Below are 18,069 nucleotides of genomic sequence, written 5' to 3'. Positions count from 1 at the left end.
TCGGTTCTTTTTTCTTTGTCTTTTTTCTATTTTTTTCTTCTTCCTTACAAAAATATGAATTTCAGGCTTGTGACCCTCGTCATTCCATCTCTCCTCGTTCCCTCTCTTAGCAGTGGCGGCATCACATGTCAAATTAGAAAGGGTAGTCCATCATTCATCTTGTTGTCAAAACAGATCATTTGCTATCCTCATGGTATCTTTTGATATGCGTCCCATTATATACTGTAGCTCGTCAACATCAAGCATCACATTAACAAACATTTCCCTTCCACAATTTCAAAAGACTCCCTCAGTCACTGCCACTGAGCTACTCTGTGACACAAAGAGGCAAGAGGGAAATTAGGTATGTCTGTTTCCTATTAATTACAATCCTGGGAAGTCTCCCATGGACACACTCGAGCCACTCTATTACGGAGAGAGGGGGGCGTTCGCTGATAAATTAATAATCCGGCTTGTCACCAGCCACAGATGAATAGCCCCTGGTGATTGATGCTGTTTTCTTTCATAGGGCAGGAATTTGATGTCAGAGCCAAATGTGTTATCAATGCCACGGGACCTTTTACGAACGCGCTGCGGAAAATGGATGATCAGAAGAACCCCGACATCTGTCAGCCCAGTGCTGGGGTGCACATCGTCATCCTGGGCTATTACAGGTAACTAACGGTGGGCCCCTCCGTCTCTGTCACTGTCCCCCTGTATCACCTGCTCCTTAGCGCTGCCGTCTCATCGGTTCATTAGCTAGTGCCAGTAGAGACTCCTCAGCCTCTGGCCACAACAACCAGGCACTGTCTGGCAGCTCTGTTGGTAAGAGTGGCTCAGGGCACATGTTTAGCAGAACGGCTGAGGAGTCTCTTGGCTTCATTTAATAATTTTGTTAACTGTAAGAGATCTCTTGTATTTCCTGCATGTAATTTAGCGGTCTATCCAGACTTTTGACTAGAGCCCAGTCTGATCAAACATCATTTCCTCTTGTGGAATTTGCAGCTCTGTTCTGATTGGATTGCTCCCTGCCTCGGCCAGAGCTGGGATTTCTGCTTTCTTGTTGATGCATGTTATTTGTGTTTGCAAGGGAGGAAGGCTACTCCCATGACCCAGCCTTCCCCCTCAGCTATTCCTGTGTTAAATTGAGTCAGGGCCACGTGCATGTGTTTTAAACAGGACGATATGTGCACCCCGGGTTGATGCTAGGGGAGCAGCGGCTGGAATTGAAACCAGCTGAATTAATCTCCTGGAAACAGCGCTGACAGGAGCCTGATTATGGGGTGTCCCTTCAACCAGCCCGGCCCGCTTGTGCCCTCCCCTCTCCAGCAGACCAAAGGTTAATGCAGTCTTCTTGTTTGTTCCCCTCCCTGCCCCTGCACCCTCCCATGCACATAACACACGCACACCTTCAGTCCTGACAACATGGAGCTCTTGGATCCCGTCATGTCATCTTCTTACTGACCTGGGAGAGGATGCTCAAACACACCCACACACAGAGAGCCATTCTTGTGGACATCAACTTCAACCTAACTGAAGTCCACTACTACCTCAGCCAGGACCTAGAGGGTGATATACACGCAAACTTACCGAATCGTGACCTCCACTCTGTTCAGCAGGTGTGTTTGTTTATTGCATATCTTCATCAAATGTAAAAAAAAAACTATACTGAACTCTAAGTAGATTATGTTTAGATAAACATTAAGTTGTCATATCGCATTCAGGACTCTGTGCCCGCAGAACCAGAACAGCTGTGATGCTAAGGTATAACTAGCACAACAACGTCAACATAACATTTCTCCCAGGGAAAAAAAAAAAAAAAAGAGTCATCACTGTGCACTTACACTTGCGGCACTGTATGCTGGACGTTTGAATCAGACCTAATTCATAACAGCCATTTATGATAATAAATACACGTCCAACAATCTCAACAACCCCCCCACCCCCCATCAACCCACCCACCCTCTCTGATTTACAAATAGCTGATGGAGCAAGCAGCTGACAGAAATAAATGAGCTAATCTGATGGCTGTGTAGGACTTCCACCAGATATTAATTCATCAGGAGGCCACAGAGTGCAGACAGATACAAATTCCTGCTTTAATTATGTATGGAAGCTGTGCTAGAAACAGGAGACGCCTCTACTACCAGGACTATTTCTCAGAGCAACTTTATGAACCCCTCTGATTCCATCATTATTTTGTTTTCCTTTAGACATAATACATGTCCCTCCTGTTTTCCCCAAACACTCGAGACAAAATAGATTTTTTCCGGCTTCATAGCAATGCTTTCACATGAGACATTTGATAATGAACAAGTGGAAAAATAACCTTTGCCACATTAAATTATATTGTTTTCGATTTGCAATTTTTATGAGGCCTTCCTGGAGCCTGTTTGATGTGTTTTGTTCCCACTCAGAGCCTCAAATGGCCCTTGCCGACTGGCAGGCTTATCAAAACCCACAGAGGCTTTATTGAATGAGTGACCAGTGGGTATCTAAACAAAATGCAGGGCTATTGATTTTGGAGAAGTGGTCTAATTGTTTCTACTAGACAAGGGCTTGTCCCGATTATTTGATTGATTAGCTAGATACTGGTCTGCCTCCTCATCCTCCTCCCCTGGCCAGTTAATAGCACTGTAATCCCAATACGCTGCTGTATTTCTAATCCATCATCATTATCATGGCTGTACTCAGCACAAGATTAGTCCATGAGGGTTTTTTTTTTTTTTTTTTTTGCATTCCTCAATATTAGCTCTACCTTCATTATGCTAAAGGAGTAAAATTGAGAAAAAGTAAGCGGACATAATCCATTTAATCTACAGTAAAGCGCACAAGAGAGGACAGTTACAGATAGTTTGATACACACATGAGAGATAAAGAGAGATAAAGGTGGATATAAACAGAGTAAGAGATAAAGAATAAGACAGAGGAAGGGTTGTTGGGAATCTGTCACAGTGCTTCTCCAGTTCAAGCCTCAGACTACTATCTGCCTTCAGGCAGTGTGGCCACGGACGGCAGGGTGACATGTGGCGTATGTCTGGGCGAGACCCTGGTAAAAGTCCTGTAGTCACAAAATGAGCAGTGAGAGCCTGAAGCCTGAGAAAAAAAGAAAAAAGGAAGGGGACGGAGAAAAGCGCAGGGGGGATATAAGTGTGAAGTGATGGAGCGAGAAGCCGTGACTGGCGGAGTCCACGCAGTCTCCGTCCTTGCCTGTGGTGGCGCCTGGGTCGGGGTCTTCACTCATTTGTCTAAGAACGTGGAAGGAAAGGGGATAGGGGGTGTGAAGAAGGGTCATACCAGAGGGGTTTGTCACATTGTGTGGAGGTGACACCTCTGAAGACCTGCTGGCCCCCACAGTGGACAGCCAGTGTCTCCCCCAGTCCTTCCCTGAAGGGAGAAGGGTCTCCATGGCTTCTTACAGTCACACCAGAGTCTCTGCATGTCAAGCAGTAGATCCCTACTCCACTGTACTCAGTTTGACTCCGTACTGGACTATCCACTGACTGGACTGGCATGTTTAAAGACTCTCTTTGTTCAGCTCCTGCAGCCTGGAGTGGACTGTCTTTCTGTTTTCATGGTGAAAACTTTCCACAGCACACAACAGTTCCATTCCCCATCCATGAGTCAGCCGAACAAAGGAGGCATGGTGAGGCTCACTCTGCCTCTGGAATTAAAGAATGAAACACATTTTTTTCACTGAATGTTTCCAGTCCGATCGTTTAGCCCTCATGTCCACAGGAACTCCTCTCCTTTGTTCACTGTGGTAATTTACATTAAAATTCTACAAGCTAGGCTTTATTGTCTTCATTCAACACACTGTACTGACTTGTAAGCATTCAGGAGAGGTGTTAGTTGAACCTTTTCACCCATCAAAATAATCAATTGGACTGTTGAATCTATTGTGCCAGGTCTTCCAAGGTTAATACAACTCAAGAGACGTTGTTTATCATGCATAACTTTCATTTTGAACAACTATAAATGGGCATTGTCTTCATCTATGTGCTTTTTATTGCCCATGTGAGGCCTTCTGCTCCACAGCTACTCAGTTGTCATAAATGTTTAAAAAATGCCCTTTGATAACGAGTTTGTCATTGTTTGATTCAGAAATATCAACCGGCCCATTATAGTGGCAGGTATTTTTTCAATCAATACACAATAGCGCATTAATATTTAATTATTTATATGTCACTACGATATAAGAAAAAGTGGATTGTTGAGAAGCAGCAGCTGGAGCTTGTTTATTTCCCTTCTGTAGCACTTCAGCAATATGCATGTACACACACACACACACACATGCACACACACACACACACACACACACACTTGTTATCTGCAGGATGTGTGTGTCTTTGTACTGTAGGTGTCCACATGTTTATGTTTGCCAATATGCCTGTCCCCGCTGTTTGTCTGAGACAGGAGGAGATGTCTTGGCAGCCTGGAGTGCTTTTTGTCCTCTAGTCATAAAGCCCAACTCCAAGGACACTCTGTCAATCTGCAGGCAGAACAATGTTGACACGTGACAGTGAACTGCTGACCATCCATGATTAGTCCAACTGTTTGTTAATGCATGGCTAAAACTATTGTATTGACTACTTTTGTTTAAAATCTGTTAATATTATCAATTGAAAGCAATTTCAGTAAAATTGCCATGAATGTCAATTCTGAACATTACCTGTATCCTCGGAAAAAATGACTTGACCGACAGACTTGTCGGAGAAAATGAATCCCCACCCCAAAACCATGACATCACCCACAAAAATACTTATTAAACTTCCAGTGCACTGAAATGATTTTGACTGATTCTCTAGGCTGTGACCCATGTACTAAACTGGGGACTTTCAGACACATACAGTGAATATAAACATATGACCTCAAAAAATGACGTGTTATAACAATGATGACTGTCTACATTTGTGTTTCTTTTGGCACTAGTTGTTTCCTTCAGTTTATTTTTGAACAAACTAGTTTCGGGGCAAACGGTGGGAAGTTGTGTAAACCATGGTGACTGGTTGTGTCTTTTGAATGAGAAAGTACACTTTTGTGTATATACTGTAGTATAAGGAATGTTGGTAACCATATTCAGATTGCATAACTGCATTAGACACTAAATCACTTATCACTCATTTATATTAACTGTATGTCTATATACATTTTTCACTATCTTCGATCTCAACCCAGGAGTCCTACACAATTAGGTAAAATTGTATGTTCAACAATGTCAAAGGTTGCACTAAATCAAACAAACCCTAATCTGTTGCCTAAAGGAGGGTACCTGCATAACCAATCAAATAAAAAATGTTTTGATCTAATGAAGCTCATAGTCAGACCAGAACAACTTTTCTTGCATCTCAAAATTAAAAATGCAGGCTTGGAGATAGCTGATAGATATCAAAATGGGTTTAAAGAGAAACATATTAACAGATGTGACCGAGCCAAGGTGAATAATACTGATAATTTTTTGGAAAATTTCTTTATGAAAAATATTTAAAACTTTTCAGACTTTTTTTAGACTGCAGTACTGATGTAACTCATCCTTACAAAACTTTCTGTGTGATGCAGGTGTCGTTTTCTAGGCCATATTCATTTCTCTTGTAATAGTCAATAAAAATCTCTAACCCTGTAAATATCTACCACTATTAGTGGAAGGAGGGGCAACACTGTGTATGAGAAACACTTTGCTTATAGGGTACCTATGTAGAGAGAGAGACTTAAACTGGCATATGCAATAATTGTCAAACACATTAATATTTTCCTGGTGTGTGTGTTTGTTTTCTGGTACAGGTTATATTTGTATGAAAATCAAGTCAGTAAAGAAAGTGACAAGGACAGTGTTTCCTTTTAGACATGTTAGCGGTGTGGCTCTCTAGCAAAGTCATTCTGTTGGTCGGTCCATCACTTTGGTCCAGATTGAAATATCTCAACCACTCTTTGATGGCCATGAAATTTTGTACAGACATTCATGTTCCCCAGAGGATGATTCCTACTGACTCTGGTGATCCCGTGACTTCCTCCTCTAGTGCCACCATGAGGTTGACATTTGTGTTTTTGAGTGAAATGTCTCAACAACTTTTGAATGGATTGCCATGAAATTTGGTACACCCATTCATGTCCCCCTTAGGAGGAATTGTAATAGCTTTGGTGATTCCCTGACTTTTCATCTAGCACCATCATCGGGTGAAAATTTAAATTTGTTAAGTACTTTGGTGTATGACCAAATACCAACAAAACTAATGACATTCCCACCAGCCTCAGCTGAACCTTGTGTTTAGTGCTAATTAGCAAATGCTAGCATGCTAACACACTAAACTAAGATGGTGAACATGGTAAACATTATACCTGACTCAAACAACAGTAGCCATGCTCATCATAATAAAGGAACTACAATGTGGCTCATTTATGTGTTCCTAATAGTTTTTGGACAACAATGGAAGTCTACGGCACAGAGGAATAAGTTATATCAGGCTTTGGACGCACACACAATACTTATTTGTGGGATCAGTTCATTGTTGGTTTTGGTCTTTTTTATTGGATTTGTTGACAATAAGAAAAATATAGAATATCACCAGATATATCCTTTAAGCACTGTAAGCCATGAAGTATTAAAGCAAGAAACATGTTTCTTAATATCCTGCAGTAGATAATGACAAGCCAGATGCTGCAGCAGCCTCAGAAAACTTTCTGCAAGAGGCTAGAGTTGGAAGCTGACAATGGACACGTGTGTGTCTTGTAACAGTTCGTGCCCAGATAAAATACAATACAAAGATCCAAACACATAACAATGTTTGACAAGTTTCAGAATTAGACCGCAAACTGTCTTAGGTGTTAGTGAGGGAATGAGCCATTGGTGTGTGAGAAGTGAATGGATCTACTCAAGTAGTAACAGAGCTTGCTGTCATCCTGCACTGTGTCTCTGTCCTCCTGACAATTCACACTTATCACCAGGACACTCAATGCCATGTTAGACTTCAAATGAACTGTACAATGACCTGCAAATGACAAGCACAGAGAGTTGCAGCCCCCTGCGACTTTGGTGTGAATGAGTTTTAACCCTTTCTTAGTGAGAAAGAGGGGAAGAAAGCATAATCTATGATCCCAATGTTTCTGGAATGTTTAAAAAGGTCAATATGCTGATATTTTTGACAGCGCTTGACCTTTTGTGAAAAAAGTAACAAAACCATTGGAATTGAAATAACTTCTTTGTTTAGTTCTGGCACATAATGTATCACAGTCAAAGCATGCTGTCTCCCTGCAGCATCTGCCCATGAGTGACTTGACTGTTAATCCGTCGTATTGATCTAATATCAAAAGGTGCTATTTAAATGCAGCATAACTCCCCAGGAGCCATGATCTGTCAGTAGGCTCTGTTTGGAGTCTGGCTGAATAACTAATGCCTGTTTTGTCTGTTGCTATGTCCAGGTGGCCCAACATCTGGCCTCTACCTACAGAGGCAGTGGAAGTGGTCAAGCTCATATAACCCACAAAAAGTAGAGCAGATGTCACAGACATGAGAAGAGTAGAAAATAATAGCAATAAAAAAAATTAAAATCCAAATGCAGTGATTTGTAATGTATAGGAATTACAACTTCAAAAGCACCATCTCCATAGTTTTGCAGCAAGTAACAACCAACAAGTTCTGATCAGAAGTCTACGGGTGATGTAGGGCTGCAGTGCTGTAGCGGTCTAATGTAGACAGGTGCCTGATCATGGAGAGCCCTAAAAGTAGGGAAGTGATGGGAAGCCAATATAAGAGAGACCTATTAGGGGACCTGGTCAAAAGCTTTGAACCAGCATTTAGGACCCTTGTAAGTGATCCATGGATAAAAAAAAAATGTCTATTTTTTAGCAATAGCCATTCAGTGTATTTACATTCAGTAATTATATAGTCTATATAGTAGAATTTATTCTTGGTGGCAGAGTCCGCCATTCCTTGGCTGGATTCAAATTACCTATCTGTGCATCAAAAATAGCATCTACAAAACAACAGTCATTTTAGGCCTTTTTTTTGACAGCAGATGACTTTTAAATGTTGCAGGAAGTAATGAAACAAGGAGCAGCCACAGTGAGCTGTTAGACAAAGAGTTGCAGGGGCAGGCGTTACATTTCCAACTTCTCAGCAAGGTAGCAAATTCTAAGAAGTTGTTAAAAGCAATGACGGGATAATCTGTCATTAGAAGACTGTATAACTGCTGTGTTTACTTTCAGTCTGACTCAGAGACAAGCATTTGAAATGGTTCAGATAGAAATCATGCTTATTTGAAAAGCTGTAGGAAGCTTGTGATATATGTTGTTTTGCGCGAGTCCTCATTTCCCTGAATCTCTATGATGGAGCAACCATAGGTTTTGCCAAATTAACCAGGATTTAAATCCTAAGCATTACATCTCTAACGTGTCATCATTGTCATAGGTTAGGTTTCTGTTTACACTTTGCGGGAAAGTTCCTGGAATTAAATTGCTCTACTCAGGGGGTGGTACAAAATGCAAGTTCCAGCTACTCATGGGGGGTTTCTGACAGTAAACCATGGTTGGTCAAGCAGATGTGTTGTAAGTTTGCATTGTTTTCCACAACTCATTCCATTTATTCGTGTTTAAGTAAGTGGTAAAGAGGCTGTGGGTACTTGGGCTATCAATGTAACAGTACATCTGCAGAGGCAACACGGCATTAATAAAGCAGGATGTTTCTGTGTACCTGTGTTTCAATGCACAAGCAATGTTCTGAATCATAATATGCAACATGTTTGTTTTGATGCCTTTTAATACATTTGTATATAACAGTAGATTGTATGCATAGTGTTGGGGAGTATGCCATTAGTTTAATGTACCTTCTGTGTTCTCCAGTAACATTCAGGTAACAGCACTATATTACTATTGATGTATATCCAAAACATTCTGGTTTGTCAAACGCAGTGGAAACGCAAGACAGAACCGAACACCAAAGTTTCACAGGTTCTCAAAAGTTAAGAGAATTGACCTTATGTGGCCCATTTTCTCATTTGTTCCATTTCCAGTTTGTCTTTTTACTCCCCGTTGCTGCTGCTGCTGCTGCTGCTATTGCTACAGTAAATACAAGTAAAAGGACTCATTTGGGAGTGCACATTTTTGAGGAGGTCGTATGACCTGACACCACCACATCCAAAGCAGATATCGAATTGAAAAAGACAATCTTTGGTGCTAACTAGCTTACAACAAGCTGAGGTAGCTTACTTTGTGGTGCAGCAGCAGCTTGATGTTTCTAAAAAATTGCAAGAGCTTGGACTCAATTTATCTATGATGATCCAGATTATTAAATTATAGACATTATTTGCATTCTTCACAAATGATCACTAAACCAGTTGATATTTGCTCGTTGGTCTGGCAGGTGATTTATCAACATGAATTAAAACTTTTCACCTATATACTGTATGTAGTATATAAGACATATTTTATCAATACTATAATTTTGAATAATCAGCTTGTTACTTTGCACTCTGTTTTGGATGAAGAAACATTCTATTATGATATATTCTTATAAACACATATTAAAAATGTGTGTCACCATGAAAATTATAACAGTAAAATGACCAGCTGATCCCAGCACAGTGCTGGAGAACTGATCTAAGTAGTACCGCTGTAGAAGAAACTGGTCAGATATTTGATCAAATGCAAATGCAAGGTGATCACAAGTAGCAAAAGTCAATCTACACAACAAGTTAAAAGAGAAAATAACGGCGTCGTAGCACTTGTTGCTGAAATGCATGAGGTCAATAGGAAGCTCCGGGTTAAGGATCATTAAGTTGCTGCAGTGGAAGAAGTGATTATGCTGTTAAGGAGTATACACAGCCAGTGCAGCAGATGGTGCTGGGCTTCCTGAACATTAAGGCAGCTCAGGGCAAGGAACCCAAAATAAAGTGAGCAGAAGACTCATTTGTTACTGTACTATTTCTAATCTTATTTCAGAATTTAATTATTTTTATTTCATTTTGATCTGGTGTTTCTTCGTTTTATGTCTCAGTAAAGCACTTTGTAACTTGCTTTTGGAAAGGGCTATAGAAATAGTTATTATTACTGGGCCGTATATTCAAAACTGACATATCCAATAGTGAACACAGGCCGAAAATCTACAATTTAGCCTGTCATATTGTTATGTCTTTTGTTAACATCAACACTGTTTATAAAGACTAATGATTGAGTAGACAAATGTATGCACAATGTGAACTATTACTGTATCAAATTAAGCCTGACACCAGCTTGTGCATTACTATCTGTTTATTATGGATGTTTTTGACAGCACTATTCACACTGGCAATAATCCCAGTACACCTCTCCCCAACCAGCTACTTCAATTCCAGCTCTGGTATTCCCGCGCATGCATTAGATTGACCTCACATTAACCGAGATACATTTGATCTTTAAGAGCCATAAATTGGCTTTTGTCATTACCATAGGTTAATTACTGAGATTTGCTCTGTACCGTTGCTACACTGAGATTGCAATAATAAGCGCCACACAAAAGCCATTCACACTGCCTGCGTGAGCACTAAATAGGCATTGTTTTGATCTTTCTATTCCTGTCGGGAGTTTTGTTTGTACTAGTCTATTATTAGCACTCTACCTTGCAGTACTTTTGATACAGTTTGATTCTGCTGAGCTTAGTTGAAACCTTGCCCTTCCTGTCATTCTCTCCTTAATAAGGTGCAGCCCAGATATACGTCTGATTGCTGTCATTGCATTCCTTACAGCACCTTTGTGAGCAGGAAACTACTCTTTGCTTTGGAGGTTTTAAATATGCATTGCAAATGCTATCTCTAGATACACAGATATTTGATTTTCTTTTATTCAAAAGCTGATAAATTCCATTTTGTAAAACAAAAACCTAAAATAATGAGCCCTATAGCAGTTCTAGAAAGACACTCATGGCACCAAAGCAGCAATAATAAATACTTTAACATTAACAATGGATCATATGACAACTTGTACATGCAAGAGGTCGCTTGTAGTGATGAACCCACAGAAAATGATCACCTGACTCTGCAGTTTTGCGTAGCTCTTATTGTGTCTTTTAGCTTATTGTTTTTCAACCTGAATTTCTGTCTTGGTTCATTTGCAGGGATTCAGATATTAAAACTATGCAGGGGGCTATGTTCATGGGGGCCTTGTTACTTCATGTACATGCTGAACATGAAATGCGATCCAGGAAGTCCAGATTGAGTAAACAGATCTGTAAATCTGAAGACTTAGCAGATGCTAAAACACTGCACAGCGGCCTATAATATCACATATAATCACATTTTACAACTCTGTAAAGTTATCACAGCAGCAACTATTTGTTCTTTTGTCGCAACGATCGGGAGATAAACGGTAGAAATACCCTGTTCATGTTACTTTTCTCTAGATCTGTGAGCTGTGTAGTTTTTCTGTTATTTGGCCTATATATTGTTATATTCAGTCAGTTTCTGAGTTTTCCAAAGTGCATCTGCCTACATATCTTGGGTTCTATTGACCAGTCCCAGAGTGCTAAATATTTTAAAATACTTTAAATTTACTTTCAAATGTCACACATATTAATGTATTTACTGCAAAGTTCTGTAGTCCACCAATAAATAAGTAATTAAGCCTGCAACTAGCTGGAGCAAAAAAGAAAATCTCCAGGGTATTCTAATTTGTGCTAGCCTTGTAGGTAAATGGTGAAGACCAACTAGACAGACAGGCCAGACGAGCAAGTTAACCACAGAAAACCAGCGAAGAAGAAACAGTATACAATTTCTGTTTCTGTGGCGACTTCCTGAAATTTTGTTTATTGCAAGCAGATTACAACAGTTTCAGCGAGAGAAAGATGGCTGCGTTTAACTCTAAACCAGCTATCAAAATATACAAGAAAGAGAACAACACTCACATGAAGCTGTTCGCCATTGTTGTTATTGTCATGTTTCTTCTTCTTTGTCTTTCAATGAAATGTCAGTGAAAAACAATGGAATGCTGCACTACTGCCACCATCTGTTTTGTCATCAATATGACAGTGTTTCTACAAAACTGTTTTCCCCGTACAAACTACAGTGCCTAGCCGGCATCAGGAGGCCATTTTGGAAAAGCTCTGTATCCAGTGGAGAAAATGCTGTTTTAGTCTGGACAGAGGACCAAAACAGAGAGAAAAAGATGTGTTTACGAATTTAGCTTATTGTGGACATGGTCTAAAAAAGCTGATAATATGTCAGTGTTGTGTTGACAGCTTGTTTCCACTGCCCCCGGCTGGCCAAAAAATCTGTTATTGCAGGTTTAGAAAAAAGGCATCTTTCAAACTGTCATATATTAGCACAAATAAATACTTGTCAAATGAAGTGACCATGAATAGCCTTCCTTCTTCCCTTGAAACCCTGCAGGAGGAGCCAGCAGCAGCCTCATAGCACTAATACAAAATCTGCTCTGAGCAGCGAACTGACATCTGTGAGGCTCAGGTTCATGAAAATGTAGTCACAGACACAGACTTTTACTGTTGGTACCATGTTGCCTGTTTTGTGAATTGTTTTGGTTTGTGAAAATCTGATGAAATGTTTTAATTCTCTCTTTTTGATTACATGCACACTGCTCTTAAAGTTGCAACATCATCATGGTATGTAGATACAGTATATCCATGTATGTAGCTTCAATACACCCAACTTGCCACTCATTAATATATCATATTGTACACCTCACATCAGCCGTACACACACTCTGCGTGTGTGTGTATGTGTACGTGTGTGTATGTGAGAGTAAACATGCTCAGATCTGATTATTACCAGTTGGCGTTGTTTCTCTGGTGTGCCTTTATGAGAAGTGGAGAGGTTTTAGATTTCTCACCTTTAATAGAAGCCCTCTGCTGATGATCCTCTTTTAGCTCAGTAACCATGACACTCAGACATTCAGACTGATTTGTAGGATTTATAACAACACCCCAGATGTTGGCTGGAACAGCACATCCATGTTGCTGTTGATCGTATTCTGTCTCCCCGCTAAACGCTGTTGCCATAGTTCTTTTGGCCAAACCTGAGAAAGTTATAGAAATGAAACAGCACATATTGAAACATACATATTCAAAAAGTTTTAAAGTGTTATTAACCTACTTTAATATTTCCTCCACCTCCGCATTGACATAGTTCAAGATGTACTGCAAGAAAGTCAACTAAAAAGAGTAGCAATAAACTTTGCCACTGACAAAAACTGTTAATGGAATTGACACTGTATGTCTTCGAAAAGTAATTAAAATGTTTGGAGGAGCTTGGGCCGTTCGCACCAGCAGTTCATTCATTCAAACTTAGCCGAGTTATAAGTGTTTACTAAGAGGAGATTCAAAATAGTTCCTACAAGTCATTAATTAAAACTAAATATTTGAAAATGTTAAAAAAACTAAAATATCAACTAAATATTTACACTTGTACTAACTGCCAGGAGGAACTTTTGTTTAAGCTAGCTGAATGAACCAACTGACAAAGCTAATGTTAGATTGCTAATATCTGACCCATTTAGATTGAAGAGTGAAAAGGTAACATGGAATATGGTCGTCATATCTGAACTGAAACTTAACATTTCACGGGAAAAAAATTCACAATGTACCTCAAATTAGAAAAATGTATACTAATAAAATTAGACTAAATGACCGAATAATGTTGGTTAGCTTAGCATAAATTGCATTAAACTACTACTCCTTTTAAAACACATTTCTCCAGGTATGCAGATATGAATAAAACAAAGTCATAGCTACATTCACAAAGGATTGGCAGTTAAGTTAATTTTATCTTCTTGCCTGTAAAACTGTTAGTTTTCTTAGTTATGTTAAAGCTTGTAATGCTAGCTACAGTGCTCCATATGTTTCCTAGCAACCGATTTACATGTTACTTAAGTGTTAACTAGATAAGACATTTTTTAAGTTTTAACTGTGGAATGTGATTTAGTAAATTACTAGTTTGAAACTAGTTAGTAGTCACTAACTTTACACACAATCTTAGAGATGGATTTACGATTAGCTGGTGCAACCCAGGCGTGCTGTATAGTATCTTAGACACTGTTTTAAAACATTTTTTAGTGGAAACAATCGGAGCTGTTCCGAAGCCACTGGGGTATGACACATTGGACTATATTTTGGTCCTGTAATTAGTTCAAACCAGTTCACTTCAGCTTGATAGAAAGTGTATAGACTACCTGTAAACAGAGATTCAGCCAGTGACAGGTGCCTCAACATGAATCCTTCCTGCACTACTAATTGAGCTGTGGGTTTGCTGTAGGGGCTTGTGTGGGAGTTTTGTCAACACAATTTCTAAATTAAACACATTTCAGCAACAGCAAACACTGAAGAGACATATTCATAAGAATTTTTCATAATATCTGATATGAAAGGCCTATATTATTCTGCATTAAACCTGCTTGGAAAGATTTGGGGACTTAGAAGATGAAGATTTTGGGACTGAGAAGCACTCAAATGTTAGACAACCAGGCAGCCTCTCATTTCTTTTTTACTTTTCCCACTTATGTTTCTTAAGTGTTTAAACTATAGAGTTAGTTGGATCATTTGAGGTTGTCAGAAAGCTGTTGATGATTGGTGTTTTTAGGGTTTATGTGAAAAGCCAATCAGTAGTAGTTGTAAATATCATGAAGCTTACCGCAGTGTGTTTGTTATGGTTGTAAATGAGAGAAAAACAAAAGTTCATGGTAATTAGAGGCCTTAATGAAGATCAGCACAAACTGACCTTGGTTCCTTTATAGTAGGCAGTGTGACAGGCACCTTAATGAAGAATTTACATGTAGAGGAAAAAATGAAACACCTAAATACAATTATGCTGCACCATTTAGTGTGAAAAAAGTGTGTTTGAAGCTGTCCTCACATCTGCCATTCTGTGCAGATGTGAGGCTCCATGTGTCTCTAAATCCATTGAGACTTCATCGCCACAGTGAGGTCTACTACATCTAACCTAACCCGTCTATTAGCAGCTGTACATCAGTACGTGCTTTTAAAAAATGAATACTAAGAATTCATAGCACATTAACAATTAATTCTGAGAGTTCACATCCGCAAGGAGTAAGCTAACATAGAGACATAAAATGATAGAAGAAAAGAAAGATAGAAAAACAAAGAAAAAAAACCTGTAATACATACTGTAATGCCTCTCCAACTTAATCACAAAAGTCCACAATTATCTCAAGGGGGGGGAGGAGGGGGGGCACATAAGTATGGCTCTCTACATGAATTACTCTTCTTTAAAATCATAATTATCTATATCTACCACCTTACTCCATCTCCCATTATCTTCCCTTTAAAGAAATCCCATATTTCCTTAAATGTATCTTATTTCACAGTATGTAATTTTGCCATACATAACGTCATCTCCTTCATCCACTTTACCTATAGAAGGTTTATTTTTACTTTTCCTGTAAGATCTATAAGCCTCTTTGCAAACTCATATTAAAGTAGTCATATTAAGGTACATACTGGCCCTGTTTTCTATTCAAATCCATATGGTATAAATTCATAATAAATATTCTTGGTTATGAAGGGAGGTGTACTGAAACCAACATCAATTGTGTGACGTACCTCTTTCCAGAAATGTCTTACCAACCAACATTTTTATAGGCAGTGAAAGAGTGCAGCTTTGACATTACTACATTTAGTGTCAGGGTTATCAGATTTGTGAATTTTGACAGGAGTAGCACATGTAAGCATAAATCAGTTGTATTGAATTATATATGCAAGTATTTATTGAAGACTTCTGTGTTTTATCATGTTTTCCTCTAATCATCTATTAAGTCCACCTTAACATATTTCCCCCATTTTTAAAGCTCTCAGAGAGAAACAAAATCTGTATTATCATGATAACTACAACATTATTATTATTGTTTATATTATTATTGAGAAATGAAAGTCCAACTTTCCACAACTTGGAGGTTGTGACCACAATGCAGCTTCACTGTGAAGACGGGACTAATGTTAACCTAGAAGTTGATGGTCTGTAAATTCCTCCAAACTGCAGGCTGTCTGCTTGTTAAACCACAATGTTTCTACACCTGTTAAACACAGACGTTATAACATAAAAGATGCCCAGCTGAGTAACGGTAGTAAAGTAATGAGTAATGTAGCTAATTTTGCTGTTGAGTAATGAGTTAAGTAATGTATTTACTTTTTTAAAGAATATGTAATGTGTAAGAGATTAAACGGTTTCACACTGCCAGCCGCTGAGATTAAAAGGATGTTTTTTGATATTTCCCCAAAAACAATTTCTTCTTCTTTTTAATAATAATTAAAAAAAAAAAAAAACAATTTAAAATGCATTTACAAGTTGGCACTGTTTTTGACTGTAAAAAGGGACGACTGAATGTGATTTCAGTTGGACTTGAAGCTCTCCACACTTTCTCTCTTTACTACACACACAAACACATCCTCTTGTGACACTGGCAGTCGTCTCCAGCTCGGTGACAATGATGAATGCAGAACATGAAACACATTAATGCAGCGGATTCTGGTCAATGTCAGGCCTTTCTTCACTGTGTCAAGTTAAACAAACAAGATCAAGCCAAAGTGAATGGTAATTGACCCTCCAGAGATTAGGCCCTTGCTACAGAAGCAGGAGGTCTTGGGTATCTCAATTTTTTTCTGAAATTTGAGATGGACCGACAGAATGTACTCTAGTCACTGTCCAAATGGTCACACTTTTATATGAGGCTATAGGCTTCTCATCCTCCTTGCAGAGGTGAATTATTATGAGAAGGCGCCATGTCTTATATTATTTCTCCGTGCAGTGCTTTATCAGCAATAGGCTGTCATTGTAATAAGTGGGTTTTACTTGCATGAGATGTCCAAAGCCGTACAGGGACATGTTTAAAATGTGGAAGTTTCTGACATGGTGATGACACATACTGTTGAAATCTAACTAATTAGGAGAGTCTTTGATTTTGAATTTCTAGTTTTAAATGATGAAACTTGTATACTTACTTTATTTCCCTCAGTGTTACAAGTATCATGCTGCTGCTGTATAATTGGAAGAATGTACCACCGAGCCAGAGGAGGTTTACCACGCTGTGAAAAGTGATGAATCTAAGGTGAATAGATCAGTTAATTTTTTGAATTCTTTCTTATAATATAATTATTGACCTCTAGTGAATGTGGAACTCATAGGAACTGTGTGTGTGTGTGTGTGTGTGTGTGTGTGTGTGTGTGTGTGTGTGTGTGTGTGTGTGTGTAATAGGCTTTTAAATACCATTTTAAACAGTATTTTGCCGTTGGATAAGATTTTCCAATTTTGGTGATTTGGAATTTCTCAGATAACCTGACAGATTAAATGTTCCTTTATGGGTTGAGGAAATTCTCCTACTTATTAAGATAAATAACAATCGTGAACTTAAAAAAATATATCAAAATGTATTGTTGTAAAGCTAAAAACAGGGTAGTTTTTCTTGAAAGTCCATAAGTTGACATGGTGTTTCACAGGACTGCACTGCCAATGTCTGACAACTGACCAGCCAAAACAGACCCTGAACTGGACCTACGACGCAATCCAGTCTGGACTTGACCTAGAATTGAATCTGAACAACCCACTCAAGTAAAATGTAAGATGTGTACTATATGTACAAATACATCAAACTGATGCATAACATTGATAAAATAACTACCAGATATGAAGGAGACATCAGAATTGGAATGGGCAAATACAAAGCTTAAGTCAAGACAAACTTTCTCCAATGCTGCCATATTTTGCTATTTTCCATTTATATTTGAAAAATGTATAAAATATTATATTTTCAAAAGGATAAATAAAATATTGAATAGTGTTGGCAGCTCTTAACACACACATCACGCTGTCTGTGTCCATGTGACATGACATATATCACACCTACAAGATATTCTAACACCATACTGTAATTTTTCAATAATGTAACAGCTTAAATGTCCTAACAAGAATTATTTTAATGTTGTGCTTTACATGCATGATACAGATGTGATTCAGTGAGTCACGAACAGTGGACTAATGCTTTACTTGTTTTCCATTGGTTGTGGATTATTCTAGAAATATTACAGTATATATGCACAAAATGTTGCAAATAAACAATATTGTTTATTAAATACACACAACTGTTTTTTTATTGTACTAGTGT

The 18,069-nt window shown here is 38.7% G+C and overlaps 2 long non-coding RNA genes across 6 annotated transcripts in view; one reads left to right on the top strand and one right to left on the bottom strand.

Annotated features, from left to right (window-relative positions):
* Positions 1-18,069, top strand: part of LOC122992884 — a 125,821-nt gene that overhangs the window by 96,627 nt on the left and 11,125 nt on the right. For 4 of the 5 annotated variants that reach the window (XR_006406167.1, XR_006406165.1, XR_006406166.1 and 1 more), the window contains 4 exons: positions 509-653; positions 1,159-1,318; positions 16,924-17,016; positions 17,405-17,523. This is a non-coding gene — a long non-coding RNA (uncharacterized LOC122992884). The remainder of the gene's footprint in view (positions 1-508; positions 654-1,158; positions 1,319-16,923; positions 17,017-17,404; positions 17,524-18,069) is intronic. The other variant, XR_006406168.1, reaches the window with a different exon arrangement.
* Positions 2,691-14,191, bottom strand: LOC122992886. The gene is made up of 3 exons (XR_006406169.1): positions 14,128-14,191; positions 12,790-12,975; positions 2,691-3,643 (listed from the first exon to the last, which is right to left on the bottom strand). It is a non-coding gene; the product is annotated as an uncharacterized LOC122992886 (long non-coding RNA).

The sequence above is a fragment of the Thunnus albacares genome, chromosome 11 (genome assembly GCF_914725855.1).
Source record: "Thunnus albacares chromosome 11, fThuAlb1.1, whole genome shotgun sequence".
NCBI classification, from domain to species: Eukaryota; Metazoa; Chordata; class Actinopteri; order Scombriformes; family Scombridae; genus Thunnus; species Thunnus albacares.
Note: the sequence above shows the minus strand (reverse complement) of the source record. Positions and strands in the feature narration are given on the sequence as shown.